At 38.4% G+C, this 24,892-nt stretch overlaps 1 long non-coding RNA gene across 1 annotated transcript in view; it reads right to left on the bottom strand.

The window, feature by feature from the left end:
- Positions 1-24,534, bottom strand: part of LOC124263873 — a 46,251-nt gene extending 21,717 nt beyond the window's left edge. Inside the window, exon 1 of the long non-coding RNA XR_006894980.1 lies at positions 24,246-24,534. This is a non-coding gene — a long non-coding RNA (uncharacterized LOC124263873). The remainder of the gene's footprint in view (positions 1-24,245) is intronic.
- Between the last annotated feature and the right edge of the window lie 358 nt (positions 24,535-24,892).

Below are 24,892 nucleotides of genomic sequence, written 5' to 3'. Positions count from 1 at the left end.
TTCAGAAATAATTCAAAACGAGTAAACTATTGCTTGCAGATTTCCAAATAAGGGAACACATACATTCTATGTTTAACAAATAAAACATTCGTTCCATGTGACTGTCTTAGTCCCTGTGTAAATATACACTAATCAGCCGTTGACACATCCCCTCTTATGTCATTACAGTTCCCCACCCTTCAAAAACATTCCCCTTCACAAATAAGGCGATAGTTGGACGTTGTGGTTTTCGACGTTCCATCCCGCATTAGCTTTAGAGAATCATCAGCAGTATTCTTGAAACCCTATTCTCTAAAAAGAAAGAAATTCGGTCGGAGAATGAGTTAAAAGCTCTGATTGTCCCAAGGGACACACCAGATCGTTAGCGAGCGACTAGGCAAAACATTACGGAAGGCCTGTAATCAGTTTATGGCTCCATATGCCAATCGGGTCATTATTTTAGATTCGACGAAATCGGGACGATATACACGAACGTTATTGGTACTAGGACAAGAGTTAATGTTTGGTATACTTATAAGGCACGTGACAGATACATTGTACTGTTGATATCACAGGCCTTTAGCTTCTTAGAAAGGGAAATCTGGTGCTACCAGATGTGGTCAGTCTGAGGGACATTCAATGAGTTCAAAGCCACATGAATTGTAGCTATGTGGGCAACAGACATGTGCACAGGAGTACTGTTCACGTTGAAGAACACACCTTCCAACACACTTAGGCAAGCCTTGATAGTCTCACAATGTTGCCTAAATAGATGACAATAATTTTGGATTAATCATCTTACGTTTTGGGAGGTTGTCCACTAATTTTGAATTCTTTAAAATTAAAATCCCAAACCAACAGATATTGCCTTCTTCAGAGAAGGATACTTTAGATGTTTCTACTGCTTTGACTTCGACTTGACGGTTACAAATAGCACCACAACATCATCTGAATCGGTTTCCAAACATCATACATTTTGGCTGGGGATGATGAACCTGAAACCTAACTTCGACCGCAGCGTCCTAAGACATGTTTCATTTGTAGTTCCTTCCTCAGAATGTTAGGTGCCTGTTGTTTTGGGTGTGTGGCGTGAGCTGTGTCGTCATTTACCAATACTATCATGTATTTTATCAAAATATTCTTTAATGATGACAGTTAAAGGTCTTTCTGATTTTGGCCATTTTGGAGGCTCCTTCTTCCCTCTCGTCAGCTCAGACGCCAACTTCTTAGAGGTTACACAGGAAGAAGCATCATCCCCTAAAATTGACATTATGTCCGCCTGGATGGCTAATGGAGTTGATGACAGTACGGTAGCCAATTTTGTCCATTTTCGTCAACAGTGAATAACTAGTTACTTTATTGCCTGCAGTCATAAGCTGACTAGTTGTGTATTTGGTTCAAACGCAGCTTTGAGCATGGAACGAATTTTGCATAATACATGCAAACTATAATAGGTGTACATCATTCGTAGTTAGGCTGAGAACTTTTCACACCCCTCGTGCCTCACTTAGGAGGTATCAGTGTACGTAGAGTTCTTTATCATTTACAGATTGCATAGTGTTATTGAGGATTTGCATTCAATCATTTATCTGGATAGCAATGAAGAACTTTATATACAATTCAAAATAGGTTCAAAGCAGATCATTATTTCACATAAAAACACTCGTTTGACCAGTTCTGGATGTGTCTATTTTCATCTTCTGGAAGATAAGATACGCAATTAAATTAGGGAAAATGTGCCATTTTGTGGTTAAACATTACATGAGTAATATGATCTTATAAAAATATATTTTCGTACATACGAGGCCAAATGAAACCTTTGAAATGCATTGTGTGGTGTTTTTCAGTGTTAACCAGAACAAACTTACATAAACCGCATTTATATCCTAGTGAAATTTCAATCACATGAAGTAAACTACATACAAATGCACTGTTGGTTCCATGGATCAAACAGTTAATGATCAAAATGACTATTTTTTAATACTGCCTATACACGAGCAACTATATCAGATTGTTTTGCAGTTTTCATCTAAAGGGTTGCCATGGCGAGATGAAGAAGAAAGCACGATATGTCCGAACTTAACTCCTTGATCCCAACACGACAGGACACACAACTGAAGTAGAACCAGTCCTACATGTATTCCCAATTATGTCTCCCGATTTTAAAGACAGGATGGCGCTCCATTGCCCTTTCAGATTACGGGAGAAATTCTTAACTTTTCTTTCCCTTTCTTTTGATTCCAGGAGACGTGCCCATATTCACCAACATCGAATGTGGACCATTGCCAACGTCCTTAAATGGCGTTTAAATGAGAACATCGAGTTTGTCGTTGCTTCCATTTTCCTCATACCTCCAGTAGATGCATGGCGTGTGTTTAAAAAGCCAACGTGACACTTTTGTGAAGAAGGATCCCATTGTAATGCATTATAAGTAAAATGAGAGCCCACAAATAACCGGTCGTCTTCACTCAACAATATTTATATGTACACAAATGGAAAGCAAATACGGTTGTAGTTTGCGGAAATCATCTAGAATGACTGCAAAATCTCGTCGGGATGTGATCAATCTAAATTTACATCTACAAACGTTGAAGGTTTTCGTTTGAAGTAAATGAGCCTGGGGAAACATCAAATCTAATTTTCCCGTATAATTTAAAAACATGCGTCCCCTAAATGTGCACAACAAACAAGGAGATGGGAGAGAAGATCAATGTTAACAGACAATTGTGCATAATCTTGGGACATATACAACAACTGAGTAACATGATCATGGTTGAGGACGATTAAAACGAGAAGGTTCGCCATGCAGAGCTAAAGCTTTCAACCAAATATAGAACTTCGCATGTACGTGTTCCAAACAAGCTATCAAGGACCAACCACTCCAGATTCGGAACAAGAGGCCATTTTGGAGCTTGGAAATTTGTGTCTGGCTATCGTCATGACGCCCTTGGGGGAATTTCTCCCCTCGGAGAAGGGCTAACGCTATCAAGCTCCCCCTCTCCACCTAGTGTAGGACGTACTAGATTTAATTTACATCGATGTTCAATTTATTGGGGACAACCAGCGCCAAGGGATGCAGTGTGTATCCACATCGTTATAGTTTGTTTCCTGCTGATAATCAATGCGGAGTCTTGTCTCATATCACTTCCAGCCCCTGTTTGGTTCATGACAGTATACTGATAATTACCATTATCTGTTAATTACAAAAGCAGTGACAGAGGATCTTCGAAAGAACGAATTGTGCCTTAAGTAGTTAATGTCACACTTTGCTTTGAAATCGAGACTTGTGGCATTGTTTGATGTCAAGATCTCCAGTTAATCAATTTGATGTTTTACCTTTTTCTGTGCCATCAATGCACATTTTGCATATTCCCACAGGTATCTACTATAGAATCTTGAAGTAGTCCCTCTGCACACATATGTCTCAGAACTAATAGCGTCTTCAATAGCTATCTATTCGTTTTGTTTACCCTTGTGGTTGGTTATGGCTAACGTTAATTAGCACGGCTGCTCTAAACGTTCACTGTCCAGTACCTCTCACGAGAGTACTTATCACTATCGAGATACTATGGTGTACTTAAACAAGACTTCCCACTACTGCTTCTCTTTCAGAGACTAAAACGTGCCTCTTGGAGTTATTGATTGACAGTACATGTGCATACATGTTTATCCTGCAGTGGTGGAACACCTCTGATGCCAGTTGCTTTCTATCATTGAGAAAATCTATTGGGGAAAAGTTGGAAGGCAACCAGAGAAGTAAATTCATAATAATATCTCCCAAATGGCACGGTTCATTAATAATACAAATGTTGATAGTTTTGTCTGTTAAAACAGTTCAGATATTTTGAAGGTACTTAAAACGTTATCTCACCTGAAATATTAAGTTCCTTTTTTCGAATATATATTTGACTATATAAGCATGGTTTAATTATCATAGAATGGTAAATATTAATCCATAGATACCCTTGATACGGATCCAACACTATTGCTTTGTATATTGCAATACGTACCACCGAGTGCCCTTCTGTTACATTGTACAGGTACCAGATTCATTACCTTATATTATTATAGAAAACATTACGTGTGACTTAAGTCATTGAACCTTGTTAGTAAAGGCATGAAAAAGTGTTTGTGTATAAATGACGATCATATTAAACCGTAAAATTGTCAGAAAAGTTGGCATTCCTATAAAGAACGAATTATATAATATGTTTGACAAATATAGTCATTTTGATCCTTGTAGATGACTTTTACCCCAATAGGCTTAGACCGCAATAAAATAACGTAAAGCTGATCCCGTGGATTAGGACTGTTTGGCACTTTGATGCATTATGCATTCATCGAATCTCACCGTGTTTGGTATCAGAAAACATACTACTTAGTTTGGACCAGTTCGTGTGTGGTTTATGTGCACTTTGTTATCATTTAATTAACTTCTGACTGATATTTACGATATTTGGTTCACACTTACTTGAGTGAGCACCACAAACTGCACATCAAATGCACATGAGCATGCATTAAGCAATTACTCAGGCATGAAAAAGGAACACGCCAAGGCGTCGTTTTGACACCCCGTCTATTCAAACATCAGCTTTGATGTTTTCTATACTTAGAACTTTAGGAAATGACTGCTAACAATAGCAAAGGATTTGCAGTTCATTTTTAGCTCGTAAATTTTCACGTTTTCTGCTGACCTAGAATTGTAATTTGCATTAGTTACATGTCGTGATTTTAATTACTTAGGTGTTCGTCATCCCAGCGACAACGACACATGTGCAACCTCCCATGTTGACTGTAACAAAGCCGCAGATCTGACAAGCATAAGATATATACCAAAACACATTTTAGTCGACAGGGCAGGTTAATAACAATAGTCTTGCACCTACCTTCACAAAACAAATGCGTGTGCTTCAAAATGCACTTAAATGCTCCTTGAACCATTACCTGTCAAACCCTGTTGGAGGCTTTTTTATGTACATACAGTACATCAAGTCTGGTGTGTTTTGTTAGATGCATGTTAAAATACTTCATAAATGTATGTTTCACATAGGTATTTGACAGAAATATATTCCTATGTCAAGGTAAATCATGGATGATATTTGCATAATATGATGTATAATTTCGTTATGCGATGAGATGATTTCTCTTTTCGCGAACACCTGGTGTCATACTTATCATAAAATCCGATTAATTCTTTTAGCAGATATTTCTTGAGATTAATTAAACAGTTGCTGTACTGAAATGAATAATGCATGTTGTATGGAGTAAAGGGGAAATATGCCGGTATACATGATCCATTTGACAAACCGATGGTAAAAGCAAACACAAACCACTAATAGGTTTACATGAAAATAATCTTTTTTCTGATTAAGAAGATGTCAAAAACACTAGTGCTTGAGATTAATTATGAATCTAAAATGAAATTGACAACACGCCCAGCGGGAACAGAACTGAGCGATCGGTCCCTGACATTAGATTGTAGTTTTTTGTTTACGACTTGCCAAAAGTTGACCCCGGTTTGTGGTAAAGACACAAGGGACCTAACTCTCCTTGTGATATTATTCACCAAATGGTTGGGGGGTCCTTGCTCCTTAGGGGCTCCCATCTCTGTATTCTAATAACGCAGTTTCTAACATTGCTCCAGGCTTTTGCTGAGTGAATTGGAAATAATGTAAAACTGGATGTCATTTGCTCCAGTGAAGACCAGATCAGGATCCATGCTGTCAGTTTCGCCAAGCTATCAATGGGGCCCAGCCTTCAGCATATTTCTACTGTAATATATTATACTGTTGTGTAAATTGTGAGGGAAAAATTATTTAATGTAAAAAAGGGGCATTTAAATGACAGTTATGTGTAAAGGTACAAGTATTTTGGGCGTATTCTGGTATGATCTATAGCTGCTATGATGGACAAGGACAACGAATTATACATAATCAGACACTGCACTTTCTTTATCGTACTTATATGATTAATTTATCATTTAATTTCCTTTACACGTGTTTAAGTGAGCTTGTGGCCAACCAGCAATTAATGACACGTGAAATTTGAAAGAGTAAGCTATTAAGTAACAGTTACTTTACAGTCGTTGTATTTACAGCGGCATAACATATGTATCGACAACTCTGTTGATCTCAGTGTTAAAGAGTCAGTTGTCCTGATCTCTGGTAACTATCAGTACAGTCTGCATTTAAAGAAAACCTCTCATCATCAATATTAACCAATGGCTATGATGTATAGTACGTGCAGAAAATCATGATAATTGTAATTAGTCTTCTCCAGCATAATATATATGGTACTGTTCCGTGGTCATTTTAATTTAGATATCATCGATTCGACGAACAAAGTATAATAGGGGCTCAAAACTGATCAAATAATGTTTCAAGCGTCAAAACGTGTTCCAAAGATAAGGGGTTTTGTATTGCAATTGTGTCAATGTCATTTTCATGTAGAGGGCCACAGACTCAAACTGTATGATTTATGATAAAAATGGAAGAGTATAAAATTTCTCCATTGCAACTATTCTCATAATTAACGTCAATAGAATACCTAATTCCGTACATAAGGTCAGTATTTGTTGAGCATTGGGGCACCAGCATTGTCCGGTCATTCGACACTTAGCCAGTCGTTGACCAGTAAATATAGCAAATATTATTCTCCACACGGACAATGACATATCTAAATGTCTAAAAGGGTACACACTTGGGGTATCATATTCCATATCATTGAGTACCTGATTCGTGGCGTAGTTATAAAGGGACAAAGAAAGGTTAAATACAAAGGAATAGTGTGTTTTGTTCATTAAACAAATGACACTTTGTTCTTCAGCATCGGTTAATTTTGTTCCATTGCTTTCGTGATGTTGGATTTTTCATTAAATTAATGTAATCTGAGCAAAAGATTTTCTTTTGAAATTCGCATTTCAATTCCAAATTAAAAACATAGGCAATTATTGATTCAAATTGAATCATCTTATCTTGTTAAACGTTAAAGGTTTGTGATTTCCTTCATCTAAGAAGTTACATTCACAACAAGTCCTCTCACATTTAAAATAATTTAATCTCAAACCATAATCAATACATTTGCTGTGAAATGGATTAGTGGTGGAACCTTTTAGTTACAAAACTTGAAGATGTAGTATTTCTCCCGCCGGTCCTTGTACCACAGGTTACAAACACATACATCACCGTGTAATGGCTGCCGTATAAAGTCTCCGTATAATTAAGCCTATCTTATCACAATTGTAATTGCTATCAAATTGATCGCCCATTACCACCACAAGGCACTCATTTCGCTGCATCGATTTCCCGCTGTGCTGAAAAACACTCATCGACCAGGGGCAAGAAAAAAACTGCGAAATCACAACCACAAAACCTCCCTCACAATCATTGATTTTATTACTCTACGTAAACCTTTAAGATGGCCCGGACATTGGGGTGATTAGAAACGCAAATATTAAATCGGAACTGTAATTGAAGTTAGAATTCCGACACATGCGGGCTGTTATTTGGTCCTTTGTCCGCGATATGTCACGGTTTATCTATGAGGGTTATAGATAGAAAAACACTTAACTCTCCCATACTTATGTTGGTAGTCCGGATTATTAGTCCTTGATTATTGTAAATGAGAGGATTGTGGAAAGTGTGTTATTGACACGGCAGCAGTCTACCTATTACGCAGGTCAGGGGCTTTAGTTACACCTCATCTACTTGTTTGTTTTGTTTGTTGTTTACGGCGGCGCTCAGCAATGTTCCAATATATGACGGCGGTCTGTAAATAACCCAGTCTGGAACAAACAATGCCGTTCTTGACATTATGAACATCGATCCCACTGGGATACGATGACATGTATCAATCATGTCAGCGAGACTGACCACCGAGTCCCGTTAGTCGCCTAATACGACAAGCATGGGTTACTGAGGATCAATTCTAACCCGGACCTTTACATGTTTCTTGCGTTACAAAAAGATGACATTTGATGTGAGGCAAAGGTGAGGTGAGGTGAAATTGGGTTTAACGTCGTACTTGAGAATATTTCGCTCATATGACGACGTGCATGCGTGTGTATGTGTATGTGCGGCTGCTTGTACTAGCCCAGACTTAAGCTGGTTTTATTGTGCTAGCCCACTGAGATATCATGCCGCAGTGAAGCATGAATACCCCACTCAGACACATTATACTGACTCCGAGCCGACCAGTCCTTGTTGTACCCATTCATGCCGAGCGCCAGGCAGGGACCAACAGGTACCATATTTTAACGTCATTTGGTATGACGCGATCAGGGATCGAACCCGCGACCTTCCGCTCTGCGGGCGGACGCTCTAACCACTACACCACGGAGGCGGTCTTGTGAGGCAAAGGGGGTCAAGTGGAATAAGGAGTATGGACAGTGTTAGTGTTTGTTTGTTTGTTTGTTGTTTACCGCCACACTCTGCAATATCCCAGTCTGTAAATAATCGAGTCTGGACCAGATAATCCAGTGATCAACCTCATGAGCATCAGTGAGTCAGTTTGGTTTGACGCCGTTGTCAGTTTTATCATGGCGTGTCTGCTTGATCAGGGATATGAGATGACTAACGGGATCGGGTGGTCAGGCTCGCTCACTTGGTTGACACATGTCATCGGTTCCCAATTGCATAGACCGATGCTCATGCTGTTGATCACTGGATTGTCTGGTCCAGATTGGATTATTTACAGACCGCCGCCATATAGCTGGAATATTGCTGAGTGCGGCGTAAGACTAAACTCACTCAGTCGGTGATCAGGGATAAAGGCTTATTGTGATGCAGGTTTTACAAAGCAACGAAGACGCGTGGCGCTGACAAACCTAGAATCCGCCCGACTCTGAGAATTGAACCCACAACCATTCGATTGTGGCATGTGTACATCAATCTGTGGTGTCATAGCCACGTGGACCACCGTACCTTATAGTATTAGGAATAGGTGTATCAAGAGTAGTCGTTGCTGACGTAGAAGCTGAACCCTTACCCACACACACCTACCCTCACATACCTCAAGTGAGTGAGTGGGTTTAGGTTTATTCCAGCAATATCACGGCGGGGGACACCAGAAATGGGCGTCACAAATTGTGCCCATGTGGGGAATCGAACCCGGGTTTTCGGCGTGACGAGCGAACGTTTTAACCACTAGGCTACCCCACCGCCCTACATACCTCAAGACTACCTCTATCCTATACGCATCAAATGGATGCTCTAGTAGTAAAGGGGGGCGGTGGGGTATCTAGTGGTTAAAGCGTTCACTCGTCACGCCGAAGTCTCAGGTTCGATTCCCCCCATGGGTACAATGTGTGAAGTCCTTTCTGGTGTCCCAGTGATATTGCTGGAATATTGCTAAAAGAGGCGTAGACCACACTCACTCACTCCAAGTAGAGGTCGTAGCCGTGGTAACTGAACAGGTGGCGGCAGTATTGGTTATGGAAATAGACAGAGTTCTAGCTGCAGGAGTAGCAGCAACTTTGGCACGAAGGCTCAGTGAAACACACATAATATCAATTTTAATTTCATAATCGCATGTCAATAATTCCTCATACGCCATATAACAGGTGCGAATTCTTCCTAAAGGGGTAGATCGCTCGAAAAATCAAACTTCGTTAAGCGGGTAGGTCACGAGACCGGGTACGTTCCATTTAACACTGTGGCCGACGTGTTGCATGTCAAATGTCATTTGAAAATGACATATTCGTGTGCGTCTGGCGATGCCCAATGATAGGAGGTTACGAACAAAACACATTTAAGTAAATGATAACGCTCCTTTTCCTCGCATCTGAATTCGTAATGGTATGTGTGTACCGTCAATATTCGACCCCTCGTACAACCCATTTCGATGTTGAAGATTATATCAGCAAATTACAAATCAATATTTTGTCGTCACGTAAACGGCCACGGGCGATAGAGCCGCTTTGTATCTACAGGAGAAAAGTGGTAAATGGCAAAATTGGTGTTGAATCTGACATATGCCTTTTTAACCACGTTTCAGATAACTCAAATCGAAAAAATTAATATCGAAATTGTTTTTGTAACGTAAAGAAATCAATGCTTCTCCCAGTTGATGCCGTTTTGCATTTGCTTAAAACAAGCTTCAAATTATGTCAATAGAAAACTAGTCGACCTGGAATAGTACTTTACCGATTACTTTTCGGCATCACAAATGTTTATTTACTGCGGTCAAATACTAGAAAACTTGTAAGTGCAATGATATTTTGAGTACTACAGTATAAGTCCACATGCCCTATCTCTCGGCGTGTTTGTATTGTAAACACAAACGCCGCACTCTGCTGGTCACTGGGGAACTCTTTTGTACGGCGGAGGCATACACTCACATAACTAACTGGATAAATCTGTCGTCAATAGCGAATGCGACCGGCTTGGATTGCCGACACATTATTACTACACCCAAACGTGTAGTGGGTTAATTCTTTGTGTTCAAATCTCCCTCTGGGATCTTCTAATAATAAAAGTCAACATGACAGTGATGTGTTCACGTGCTACGAGGTACAAATCCGAGCAGAACAACAAACGGGGTCCCTCCATGGTCAGTTTTACACGTTCAGAAGTGCTCAGCCATTTGGATAACGAAATTGACCACATGTAGCCGCTGACCACTACACCAACATCATACACACCATCTCCACGTCTAATCAACTTGCCCTAAAATCCTAACATGTACATAATTAATAAATCATTATAATACAATTATTATTGAACAGAATCACAGATAAATACTTTATGTTGTAAATTATACATGGTTAAAACTACATCAGGAGTTGCCAACTGAATATTCAGAGGTAAAGCGTACTGGTGTTATAACGAGGAGGCTAAATTTACATGCTAACCGCGTATTCCCCTATTTACCCCGCTTTAGCGTCGCTACCTGTAGCTAGGGTTACCGGAATGTTGAGGGCCGGCTATTGTTAAGGTGTACTGGACTGAGCGAGAGACGGATAGGACTCAGAATCTTCAAGCCTGTACATTGTATTCCGCGAGTTAGGATAACGTGGTTCTCTATACACAGGTCTACGCACAGCGACATATACATTACCGAACACTCGGGTCTCCCTGTCACCGAAATGTCGAGTAAATGTAAACAGTGGCGTCAAAACTGACAAAATTTCGTTGAGGAAGTATTCGATAACAGGGATCTCTGTGGGAGGTGTATTTTGCATATTTAAGGTATTTTAGCTCAATTATTGTCCTGGGAGTTATAGATCAGGGTGCTACCGATACCATAGCCATAGTTTAATATTTTTTGGTAAATAGTTCACAGTCAATATTAATGGTTTCTGTTACTTCGTTAACACTAATTACATATCCTACGCAAAACATTATTTTCTTATTATAACCTTTATATATATTTTTGAGCTTATCAAAGGCAAGGAAAGCATAATGATCTAAGAGGATCATAAAATAATATCACGAAAAGTATATTTTATGAAAAAAGTATTATTATTAGTTAAATCTAGCTATTATTCGATACTTTTATTAATAGCTATTTCAGAAATATTATGTTAAACATATTTGTTTGCACGAGTATATCTTTAACAATACATCGATTCTCGTACGTTTTGTAACTGCAGTTCAACAAGTAAACAGGGTATCAAAATATTTTGGCATAAAAGTTACATTAAAGCTGTAAATAGAAGTTAATTCGTTAGGCTAACATTCGAACCATTCCGAACAGTTTAAGCCTGCTGATTGGTCAAAACAAAGACCTTAAAACGGAAGTGTCCTCACAGCCAATCAGTGTCTCAGTGACCTACTTTTCGAATCGAGCTAGCCAATCAAAACCATTCACATATTTTCTACAAAACTTAAAACTATGCATCGTCAATGCAACTTTATTTCAATCCAGTCGAGCTGTTTCGAATAAGCACATATATAATATATGCATTTACAACAGGATTTATTCAAGGTTACTTTTTCAACACGCATATTTGTAGTTTTTTCGTTGATAAACATTTGTCCAATCGCTTCAAAGGCTTGAAATAATGTTCAAAAGTGGGCGTGTTTTTCATCAGCATGCCATAAATCCCCTTGTTAAGCGTAATTAGGATTAATCATTGTTTCGCATCATAGTTTATGGGGTAATTACGTATTTTATATTCTTAATCAACACGATTATGCATTAAGTATTTGTATTTCGTTATTTCACATACTACGTGGCATATCAAACGAAATCATCGTGATAAATTGTGTATTCTTCTACACGGCATCAATATTCAAGAGCCATTGTGATTTACAGTCTTGGAATCTTTTTTGGCCCTTAATGCTAGTACCACTCAATAAAACGGGAACAAGCAAGAGAAATGATTAATAACGCAGCATACATTATCTCCCTTTGCCCCCTAATGCCATGAAAGGACACCGGCTATATGGATTAGAAAAGAATTCCATCATTTTCCAAAGTCAAATATAAACAACGTACCACTTGACAACCCATTTAGAATGCATTTACAAACTACATGTGTATATATATACATGTAACATAAGTTTGGTCCACAGTTTCAATCCTTATAGATATTTATTTAATGATTTCGAAAACTGAGTAGTCTATTTCATCATTTATTTTCATGTGTCAGCAATAACTTGTACAAAAGTTAGAAATATGTTTCGATTTACTATTAAGCTATGGGTGATAATTATTATGATAATTAGGAATTGAGTCTCTGTGTGTTTGCAGAAGATTTAATCCGAAAGGAATGCCAGTAGACCATGATCATTTGTAATGTTATTTTAACATGGAATATGTCAATTTGCCTTCACTAACTAGTGGAAAGTTTTGTTTTGTTTTCTTACATATTTTGTAGAACGTTTTCCAGACATTTGCATGACAAATGTGTCAAAGTACACACATACAGTTCACATATTCACAAAGGATGAGAACAAGCAGAACATTCATGTTGTGATTTTCATAAAATTAACGAAAGCATACTTTATGGGAACATACATACATTATGCATACAGAAGAGGAGAGCGAGATTCTGATGGTAATAAAATGTGTTACCGGCTAGCCCTATTTACGCACAAGTGACAAAACGTCTTTCGAAAAACGTAATGACCCTTATAGCAGGTACAAATTTAATCACTGAAGTATGAATTAAATTGGCAAATGTGCGAAATTTCGTTACATGTAACCCGCATTCTGCTTTCACGGGCCGGGGCCGTAACGTAATAGCGAACATAACTCAGAGGTAAAGCATATACCACACTTACAGGATTAAGGGATCTAAAAAGTCGATGTTAATAAATACGCTTAATCACTAAAACCTAAAATCTCCGGCATAGTATTGTAAAATTCGTTAAATGAACATTAGGGTAATCCCACCGTACATATTTGCCCTACAGACTCCATTGTGGCCTAACACAGCGCTTAGCCCTGGGGTCCACTAGTACCACTCTAGGCATAAAAGGATTAATCTTACAAACAAGTTTAGCTCCAACAGTTATAAGTCTAAAGAGGATTCTTTGAATATTCGATGAGAACGTCATTCAAACCCTGTGACACGACGTCTTTGCCCGAGTCGACAGTAGGGTCGAGTCGTCACTTATTTTATGCTGTTCCAATCTTCTCGTTATGACCCTTATGGTTTACACATCCATGTTCACATCGATCCGCTATTCACACGGTGACAATGTGCGTCTATTTATCTGATCTTACTTTTGTTGACGTCTTTTTGCGACCAAGTCGAAGCGGTTTACCCTAAAAGAGTGAAAGATCCCCTCTATGTGAAAGACTTGAGTAAGACTCTAATAAACTAATCCCCGCCTAACAGACCTCACAAAGACATGAGTTAGGTCTATTATAATGACTCTAGCTGACAATTCATACTGGTTTCACCCAATAACACTGCGACTACAGGCAAATAACGACTGATCTGTATTCAGTAACCAGTTGACATAAAATGGGTCACAAAATCTGGTACGCTTGGCCACCATTGAGCCTGCTTCTTTCACCAGTGTCATATGATTAATCATAAAAAAAACGGAAGGGGGTGTCGTGGGGGGTATGGATGGAGGGGTAGGGATAGAGATTTAGCGCTGAATTTTTTTCCAGTTATCTTTCTTCATTCCTGTTTTTTTTTATATGCCACCCTTGTCAATCGAATAAAGGAGGACAGCCTGTCCCACCGTCCAAATTCTATGAAGTATGACACAAAGACTGGAGTTGGTTATCTTGGGACAAGTCTTTTTAAGCGATTCATCTCAGTGATGCGCGAAGGGTGAGGCTGGACAGACTCCCCGCACATAACAAGTAATTTTTTTTCTGGGGATGTCAGCCGAACGAATACCTGAGTACGGGGATGGGATATCAACTCTCAACCCGTCCCCCTTTTGTAATGCGAGGCCTTCATTGGGGAAACGGGGACACATTTCAAACGAGAAATCCCCAGGGAAGGAAACGATATATGCATAGGCATCTGAAAAGGTAGCTTACATTTGTAAGCAGTCGAGCGAGAAGGCATTCCAGGGCTACGAAAGAGGAAAATATATATTATTTTGGCATATGTATCTTTTCAAATAAGAGGTTGTGGTAAGGTAAATATACCGTTTTACTACCCATTTCATGTTAAATTCGAATATCACTAATATCAAAACGTAAACATGTATTTACTCGTTTCTTAGCAGTTGCCCAAAGAAATGAAGTAAAATATTTTTCGGACAGATATGTTTCTGTGTTGCTTTTGAAGTTCATGAAAACGTGGGAGACTTGTTCTGTTGATCTGGCAACTTTCCATTAAAAAGAGAAAATGTGACAACTTCAAAGCCCATCTTTGAACCAACTGCCAATTACTACACAAGGGTTTGTTTTACGGCAGCGAACATCAGTTATGCGTCTCTTCTGTTTATGTAGCCGGAATTTAAAGAGTCACGTGATGAATTCACCCAATCCCTGATCCTAACACCCAGAACGGAAGTTGATTACGGCGGCAGGATTACTATTAATAGTCACGCGATTGTCACGTGCGGCCAATCAAATACTTTCTTTCTTGAATATTACACTCGAATGCCAAACACGTGCATGGGTGCAACGAGAAACACTGGACTACAGTACAACTTGTCAATACTGAGTGAACATTTTCAAACTCTCTGTTCAAATGTATTCCCTGAGAGAATCGGAAATTCAGAGAAGAGAGTACTTTACGAAAATTGACTATATTTTTGTTTTACGAGAACATAGGAAGTCTTAAATAAAATTGAAATAAGTGCGACAATGAAATACAGCCAAAGGTATCTGTCAAGCATTCTTATATCACATGCTCTCAAATATGGCCCTTTAAATCTGAATGGAGTATTCGTAATGAGAATAAAAGGATGAAATTCTGAATAGGAGTTGAATCCAAGCGCAGTGGAGGGTAAACGGTAAGGCCCGTTTACTTGTGATTTTATCAATTTTAATGGTCCAATTCCAACGTATACGATAGGACGAGGGGCTTTACTCTATGGGGACAGCCTGTGATAAATCAAAGACGATGTAATCAACACCACTTGCAAGGAACGCAAGAACGTTGGGGCGTGGTTTAAGAGACAGACACACTAACGCAAAGTAAGCTACGATTTCGAAGAAATCTCACCTCTTAACCTTTCATAGATTATTCAGAAAGCGTGGTAATAATAAGTACTTGCACATTTTGCTAAAATCATATTACATGGTGCTTCAAGTATTCATATTTCGTTAAATTATATTTTCATTGTGGTTTCTTAAAGCTATAGTTGTCACGTGTATTCTAACGGTTGTATTATCCCATTAACGCAGTTGGATATTAAAGTCTTCATCGTCATTGCATGTTTTGCTAAATGGTAGTTATACAAGGCAATTCAATAATAAAATCATTACACGAATATTTCATTGAAAGCCCGTTGAAGAGTGTCAGCTGATGTTTTAATGTTCTTTCTGAGCCGGGCAGACTGAAGTCAACACATTGTAAATATAGATTGAATCTGACATCTAAATGTGTGTTTTACAATAACGAAAATTATCGTGTAGTGTTTCTATTGATTTTTGGAATGTTAAGGTTGAAAATTGCGCGAAAGGACGATGGTATCAAATTATGCAATTTTGTGTTGTATTGTTATAGTCCCAAAGATATTGTTGTTTGGAATGTTGTTTTTAACTGAAATATTCGACAGATAAGGCATGATTTGTTGAATAATTACTCCGTCGAATCAATACATAATGTGTAGATTCGTCGTGATGGTATAGGGCAATTTTTCGTTCGTACCAGTGTCACCTTACAGAGCTAATATAAATTCTTGTGTTTCAAAGTAACGTTGAAACTCAAATTGTTATCTAAGTAATCTATTCACACAAAACCTCCTTACTTTCATAACATTACCCCTTACACCTGACCCATGCTTGAACCTGCCACACCATTGGTTGGATCGCCCACTCCACGTCAGAACGAGGCTACGCCTCATCTACATAGATAACGCCGGTTTGTGTCCAGCCAATGGGGTGACGGCAAGCTGACCTACGTTCTAACTCCCGACGTAATCGATGTCGGAATTTCAAACTACATTTCTTCTATCAGTAGGACAAAGTCCGATGTTACAAAATGATATCTGCTTGACACTTGTAATACTGGGATATTTCAGTGTACCCGATAAACCCCAAGGTGGCAATTCCATTTAAAAATAAGTTCGTCCTTTATGATAAATTATTCACCTTTGGCATTGATTTAACAAATTCATGCCCTTTTTCTGTTGACTTGTCAGTTAATAAGACAGATATATGTACATATGCCGTGTAACCTCAAATCTGAAGCTCTTTCTGGAATCAACTTGAAAAAGATGTCCAAAACGGTTTATCTCTCGATTTTCATTAAAAAAATAAAGCATTTTACTAAAGCTATTTCAAAATAAAATTCAATGTTTTGACCAAAGGAGAAAAATAGAAATTTGTATTTATATGTTATTCTGTGAAGAAATGGTGATATTTGAAGGTTAAGCCTTTTTTCTAATTTTGAAAGGTAAACAAATAATATGCAAATCCACAACTACGTGTTTTCGTAATCCTTAACGTGTATTTCACAGCTACGAGTCTATCCAATCCACCCTTGCTAATCACAGATGAAAGGGTTGAGAAATCTGTTAATCCCCAGCCCGTTGCTGGACCCGCATTCCCTGACGTGACACAGACCCAGGTCCTCCCTATCTCGTCTTCTCTGACGTAATGTCATCACAGTATTTGCCAACAATTGCTGCTCCCTGCCCTTATGTCATCGAAGCTTTGGCTACAATAACCGGTCCCCGACCTTTCCTTATCTGCGCCCAAGAAGAACGAATCGGGTTACGAAACGACTAAAAATACCAGATTAAAGTATTTTACACTGACTGGGCACAATTGCGTGCACCGACGCTGCACAGTACGTTACAAATGCAGATCATACTTGCACATTTGCATGATCAAATAGAACTCGGGGACATTGTTTTTCGGTTGGATTTATGGAAAATATAGTGTCTGGTTAACCAATGAGGGAGGGTTGGGGCATATACGTGTATCTTGATATATGTGTACAACACTCTGCTTAAGTTACGCCCCTATTGTTAGGTTGATGAGTATAAATGAAGCATTGCTCATACGTATTTAACACACACATGTATCAGGCTTGAAGAACACCATTCAGCAATCTAAGTCACTGCATTGCACCTTTATTTTCTGTAAGGTGTGATCTGTCACAGTGCACGGTAATTTATCGCTGTTTTGTATGAGTAGACAATTAAAAGTAAATAACACCTTGACTTTGTGTGAATGTATTGTGACATAAAATGACCTCCACTTTAACGACGGTTTAAGTGTAGGACCACACACACGTGCTTAACGTTCAACGCTTAACGTTTAACGACCTTATATTTAAATGAATCACGTTAAAAATCATTTAAATTTTATAACAGCACATTTGCAGGCGTCAAAAATACTATTAAACTGTCTAATGTTTTGAAACGAGGTGCAATTTTGCTACTTTTCGTTATTTTCAAATGTTATAGCAAATGTGTGAAATTATTGCACATGACTTTACACACGTCAAGCCTTGGCGATTAGGTTTTCTATATCTAAATAAGCTGCAGAGTGTAGAAAATAATGATAATTTAAAGAGACTGAACGAAATCTGCATAAGTTAGGTGCTAAATGGAATCTCAAGGATTGTTTGTTTAAAATAGATAGAAACGAAGTAGATTACCAATTCCATAAGTGGCGGTCATTAGACAGTGTTAAAATAGCGTTATTTATAAATTTATGAGTAATGAATATACACTTTATATATATATATACAAAATGTTTTAAACTACAGGTGTCATTCCGTTGATCACAAATTGTAATAGTAGACACAGGGTTAAGTATTAAATCTACAATTTTTACAGGACTGATTTTAAATTTTTAACTGACTGTTGTCAACGTATGTCACAAATAGAAACAGATCTCCAGTATCACTGTTCCCGTTCATGCAGCCCTGTCTTTCCCCAGGCAGCCTGGCGTAGCCAAATGGGGGACATCCTTTAGAGGCGATGTCGATTATTTACCCTGAATGTCAAACTTAAACGCCGGTTTAATCCGACTGGGCAAAACAATACCAGTTAGTTGCTGCATAAAATATATCTCCGTTCATAATAGCGCGGTTGATTCATAGCGTTTTGTGTTTACAAACTCGTTTTGGATGTATATGGTTTTTTTCATCTATATGTTATAAATTACGAATTCATTTACCCTTTAAGAGTATTATTTAAAATGTTTGGGTAAACAAACAGAGGATATTTTTTTTAAATTCACATTTTACTGAATACCTGTTTCAGGGTTGATTGCCATGGTGGCTTATGTGTAGATACTAAACGCAGTGTGCCCCCCATTTATCTGAGTCACGTTTATTGTGTAATCAGAACGCTGGAAGTTCTAGACGATGGTATGATGAAGTGAATACTCAATTAGATAGGCCATGTGTGTACATTACATCTGTAATTTATAGGAGAGAACACTCCGAACCTTACAGGCCTTCCCACTCCAGCTTATAGGCCCATATCGGGGTCAGAAGCATCGCATTCATCAGAATTGATGGACAACCCGTCATTTGTAAACACAAACAAACCAACACAGACACTATAAGTGGCAATTTATCCAATCACATCACATTCAATCTTTCCTGTGGTAATTATTAAACCATTTCAACTGTCGTTCGGCATACATAGGTGCTAATTTCTTTCTGTTTTATCTCCCCCCCTGCATGAGTTCTTCCATACCAGAACGATCACGTGATGTTTATCACGTGACACAAGAGGAGGGTCATAGGTCATCCATTATGTTTACCGAGACGACCTAATCAGGCGGTTACCAGTTATTCAGGCCCCTAAAACCAACCCCGTTTGATGAAGCCTGAGACACATAGTTAGCGTTATATGTGGAGCAATGACATCGGTCTATGTCGAGGATTGAATGTCCCCATTCACAGTGAATCTATACCAGAACTGTCAGGATCTTTAAAACATAATTCGTTGATGTAACTGACAAAAGGACATATTTATAGACACCCATAAATCTTACAGGAGTGTCCCTTCAGGGCTTTTCTAACATACATGCCAAATTTCGATATCCGAAAAACAAGCACATTGTATGCACGATTTGAGATCATTTATCAAAGGGATTTCAGATTGTCGACTATAAACGAAATTAAATGATTCTGTACGCCATTTCGGTGGAGTTAAATCTAATTTGAATTGTTTTCTTTTGCTAATAAAAATGTAATAATAACATGTGCTTTTACAATTAACAAACATTATTAAAACATTTGAGAAAACAGTATTTTTGTCTGATGATTTTTGGAATGTCTTGGAGGGAATCTTGGTCACTTCAGTAAAAAGACGATTCTGTTTCGAAAATCAAAACCAGTTCGTTATTGTGGCTGTGAAACATACGTATATGTGTTGTATATGAAATCCAATTCGTGTCAAATCGTCTCCTTGTACTTCAAACTGTTTTACTTGACGAATTTCTTGTCACAAACTATAACTCTTATTTATGCTGTAAGTGTGAATATTATACATTAATGTAACTTGTTTTCCTGATATCATTAATCACGCAAAAAAATCTTTTTATACGAAGAGATAAAGTAGAAACGTTTACGAACGGCACATAAGCAATAAAAGTCATGTGAGAGCATAGTGATTGGTTGGAAAGATGACCTCGTTACAGACCAAGACCTCCCATTGGCTAACCCTGGATTTTCAGGCTGACTGGCCCCTCCCATGTCCACACCGACACAGAAAAAATATGATGCTTCTATAAGACGAAATTTATCAATATATTGTTAACAAAATGAATATGCCCATTCAGATTCTTTTGTTGTCGTTTTTATTTATATAATGAAATACTCATCTCACGTATTGTATGAACGTTTGTATTTCGGCTTGTAGATGCCAAATTATATCTGTGAGGTTAGTTTAACCTTGATGTTATGAAATACCTTGAACGTGTGTGTAAACATTGTGAATTGTTTATAAAATCAAATATATTATTTAATCGATTTTATCATAAAGCCATACAGGTCTTACTTCATTGTAATATTCATTCAGAATACTTTCACAAATCAAACCGTCGATAATAATAACAGCAAATTTGCCCACTGGGGATGATTCATATGCCCTGTTCAGTTTATACCGCGAGACTGAGTATGAAAACACATACAACTGTACTCCACGCTCCAGAGTGACATAAACTTGTGATAAAATCTTTTCTGGCATTTGTAGGATAAATGGGTGTTTTTTTCGTCCTACCGGTTTCCACAGAAACATGACATTCAGTGTAATTGCTCTCTGTGGGTTTATGGGTCACAGTGGACTCCGATTGTTAAATACCGCCATTGACCCACATACAGGTAGTAATTATGTTTATGACGTGTGTTATGTGGGAATAGATGGAGGGAGACGACCGATATCGCTGTACCATAAGCTGATAATTCGGATATCTTAGTAAATTTGGTCCCTTTGGTCTACCATAGTTTTGTATCTCTCTCGATAAATGTTGACTGTTTTGTTGGGCTGATTGTTGATATGACTAGGTTTTAGTTTGTGGAGAGACATATTATTAAGACCTTTTACTATTTATTTAGTGTGAGGCCTTCCTGATATCAAGACTATTCTGACAGCTGCTTTTTGAGGTGGAAACCATACATTTTGTAATTTATTGATTCAATGGTTTATTGACGTTGTTAAACTGTTAAAATTAAATGTCATTTTTAAGGCAAGTTTGCACCTTTGGATTTCGATTTTTATTTGTTCTTAAGTTTGCCTTTAGTAAAATACATTCCATGTGTTTTCAAGTTTTGAATGAATTAACTATTGCTAATCTACAGAGAGATAACAAACGTAATGTGTTTGCTCTTTATAGGAATTCAGCCAGCTGGAAAGAGGAAAGGGTTAAATGGGTTTTTTTCTGCAAATTATTTCTATGTGTGTCACTCGTCCATAACGTACATATTTCGACCAGCTTTTCGGTAAATAAATGAAGTCTTGGTTACGAATTGTTGGCACTTGGTCCACAAAGTAATTCCACACACAGTTCTAGAAAGGTCTGTCACAGGTTGGACTTATTCAAAAATGTTAGCACATAGTTTCAAACTGCTCTAATGTAACCAGCTTCTGCTGGGATTTGCATCAATTAATGCCGTGAATACTGAATTGAAAATGAACTGTCATTTCGAAACTGTGTTAGTACAATTAAAAAAATGTAAAATTGTACTTATACCTAACATACCTATACATACAAAACAAATGTACATATACCTCCAATATATTCTCGTGTAAGGTAACTGGGCCTGGGACTGGGATGTATATATCAAAGTGCAACATTTATAGAAAATATTTCATAATGTCAAAATTTCGATAATTTGATAAAATCGTGATCTCAGCACAACGAATTGTCTAGAATTCATTACAATGTGGCCCTGGTGCTCCTCCATACGTTAAAGTCGTTGAGAATATCTGTGTATGGTAGTCAGTGGGTGAGAGGGTCTGGATTTGTTTACTTTGAAATTCACCCCTTTAGCTGGACAAAAACCCGTTACATTAGCTGTATTTTAGTGCCTAGGTCCACAAACACGATCATGACTGTCTACAACTATCTCCAATGAGTGTTTGTTTAGCGGACTGCTGATATAGGCTATTATATATTCCTTACGAAAGACTGTTATGATGAAGAGTATTATCATAGTAATCTTAAGAGGCATCACCTGTCATTTATTTCACTTACTGAGAACATTTTATATACCTTCAGAACTTATACCGATGTGAATGTTCGGTGATTTCCGGATAAATGAATGAAACCTATTTGCTCTGTAGCTGATTTTTGAGTTTTTATGACAATAGTAACACTTAGTTTCTAGTGGTTGAGCCTCTTTACGCGATTGGAAATATAACTGCCTACTTAAGTGCAACGTTGATCGATATTCTAATAAGAAAGTGTAGCAAAGTAGTAATGTAGTAAAGTTGCCACTTGTGATAAAACTGTATTAAATTACAATACTTTTTGTAATATTAATCAATTATGTGGATGCGTCCTACTGGTAGGCAGGACACGCTTACACTTTTGGAGAACACCCGGTGTCGTCACTGATTTTCAGGTGTCCATTTTCACAATATCCGCAGGCTTTAGCCCTATATGACAAATGGAATCTGTTTTGGTTGATAACCTAGATTGGATTCTCTCTTGTATTGACCGTTTATATTTTCTAGCTAGGTTTCGTTAAATTTAGAAATGAATTACAATAATTCACAGCTGTATCAAATGAACTCGCGTGCTCTCTACATTTTGTGAGATAATACCTGTTATCTCCTCGCGATTTCAAAACAATCCTGCTCAAATTAATTCTTATATGTTTTCGACCTTTGACGTGCGATCATTGCCTCGGGCCTTCAGGTCACCGGGCTTATTGCAATCAGGACGTCTACTAGCCACGTTCACCTTGTGCATATCACTTCCTAGGGGTATTCGGATAGGTAGGGTTGTCTTGCGTCGATTTGCCCCTAGCTGCTGCCCGGGGGCACCCCATTGTAGGGGTAGCAACTTCGATATAGCCTAGCCTATTGTCCACGACGGAACACGACATGTTAATTGCAATTGGGGTGACGCGCCTTGCCCGCGATGTGAGATCGACATCCCAAAACGCAATTACTTCGTCGCGCTGATCCGGTGATGAAATGTACATCGAGTTGATGTAGCTGTGTTTGAGACGGATGAAGAAGCTGAAACTTTCAGTGCTTTTTCAGATGATGTTTCATCACCTTGCTTTTTGAAGACAAAATCGTTTGTTAAAATATTAAAGATATTTTCGTTTGACTCGCTGCGCAAGTTGATTTGATTATCGGTTTTTGTGGATTTATGCATTATTATAACATCATGAACAAATTAATATAGTGCAGATAAAAGCTTTTACAGGTGTGGTGAGTCAAAGGTGCAAATTTTCAAACCTTATCCTCAATTTGGAGGCCCTGGCTGCTCCAAAATGGCGCCTAGGATCTTCCTTTGAGTGTTGACGACAAACAACTGTTTGTTAGTTACACTGCAGGAATCGGGCCTGTATTTACACATTATCCACAATCAGCGTAGTCAAACTTGACTGTTGTTTCAAATTTGTGCAATAAGTGTGAGTTGGGTCCTAATCCTTCGGGAATTTCGTTCGTCGCATTAGGCCAAGCATATTCACTTTGAATAGAAAATGGCGGATATCGCCGGTGGTTGCCCTAGTGTGTTGGATGAGTCAATCCATGGTGGAGTTCAGAGCTAGTTTATGTTAATAAACATTATTGCAACATAGAATTATACCTTGAAACTTATAAGTAACTTTTCACCTGAGGTATATTTGATATTTCGTTGTAATAATTGCTATCACCTACAATCTTTCGATAACGTTATCATGGCATGCTATGGATAAATTATGTATCGGACGTCGTGTGTACCCACACTGAAGTCATAATGATAATAAACATATCGACATATTTACAGATGTGTTTCTCACAGGAAATAACAATGCAAAGATAAGATTAAAAACAATCGATAGCGCACCCTATCGACAACATTCGCTTAAATCTGTTTCACGGGAACAAAGGAATCGAATGCAAACGAAATAAACAAAACTAAACACTATATAGCTGCAAATGATATTTAGAATGAAACTTAAGAACACAACAAAACAACTTTAAGTTATAATTTCATCAATCTGCGGAGATAAACATTATGCGCATATGTAAAAACATTGTGTGTTTACTCACTGGGAACTCCCGTCGCCGGCCTGTCGTCTCAGTACATGATCAGGGGTCTGCTACGATCGACTTTGGGTATTATTCGATCTTCATCTTCACATTCCGACCCCCTCACGTCCTGACCCCTCTCCCTGCCCCTCCCTAGCGTCCCACCAGCCCGGGGTATGGTCGCTTCCCTCGCCCAGACCAGCCAGCTATCTCCCCGCCGCTTCGCTTCTCAAACATGGCCGCCGCTGAGGGATTAGCGAGACTCAGGATTTACGTTCCCTCGCTCTGATCTCAACGAATTTTTGCACGTCGGGTAGAAAACGTACACTTATTAGCTTTATTTCGATTGCCCTTGCTAAAAACAACGCCGTGCAATGATCACGGGGGGTAGATTGAAATTTCTAGCAGTCATAATTAACATCTTTCTCTATCATTGGACAGTCTTAAGCCGGGGTAAGATTTTGCACGCCAGAAGGAAATAACGAATAAACTATAGCATTGGGGACACTGTAAGAGATGTTGCCGCATTGTTGTAAATAGAAAATACCTAGCAGGTTTCTCCAGCTATCGCTTCGAGGCAAACTTTTTTTCTTCACGCAAAGGCCTGAGCAGACAGGTTGATTGCAATTAGATCGTCGCGAGTTGGTGATCATTGAAGGCACCGCAAA

The sequence above is a fragment of the Haliotis rubra genome, unplaced genomic scaffold (genome assembly GCF_003918875.1).
Source record: "Haliotis rubra isolate DU_JTF1 unplaced genomic scaffold, ASM391887v1 Scf9, whole genome shotgun sequence".
In the NCBI taxonomy this organism is placed as follows: Eukaryota; Metazoa; Mollusca; class Gastropoda; order Lepetellida; family Haliotidae; genus Haliotis; species Haliotis rubra.
The sequence above is the reverse complement of the archived record's forward strand: the minus strand, read 5'-3'. Positions and strand labels throughout refer to the sequence as shown.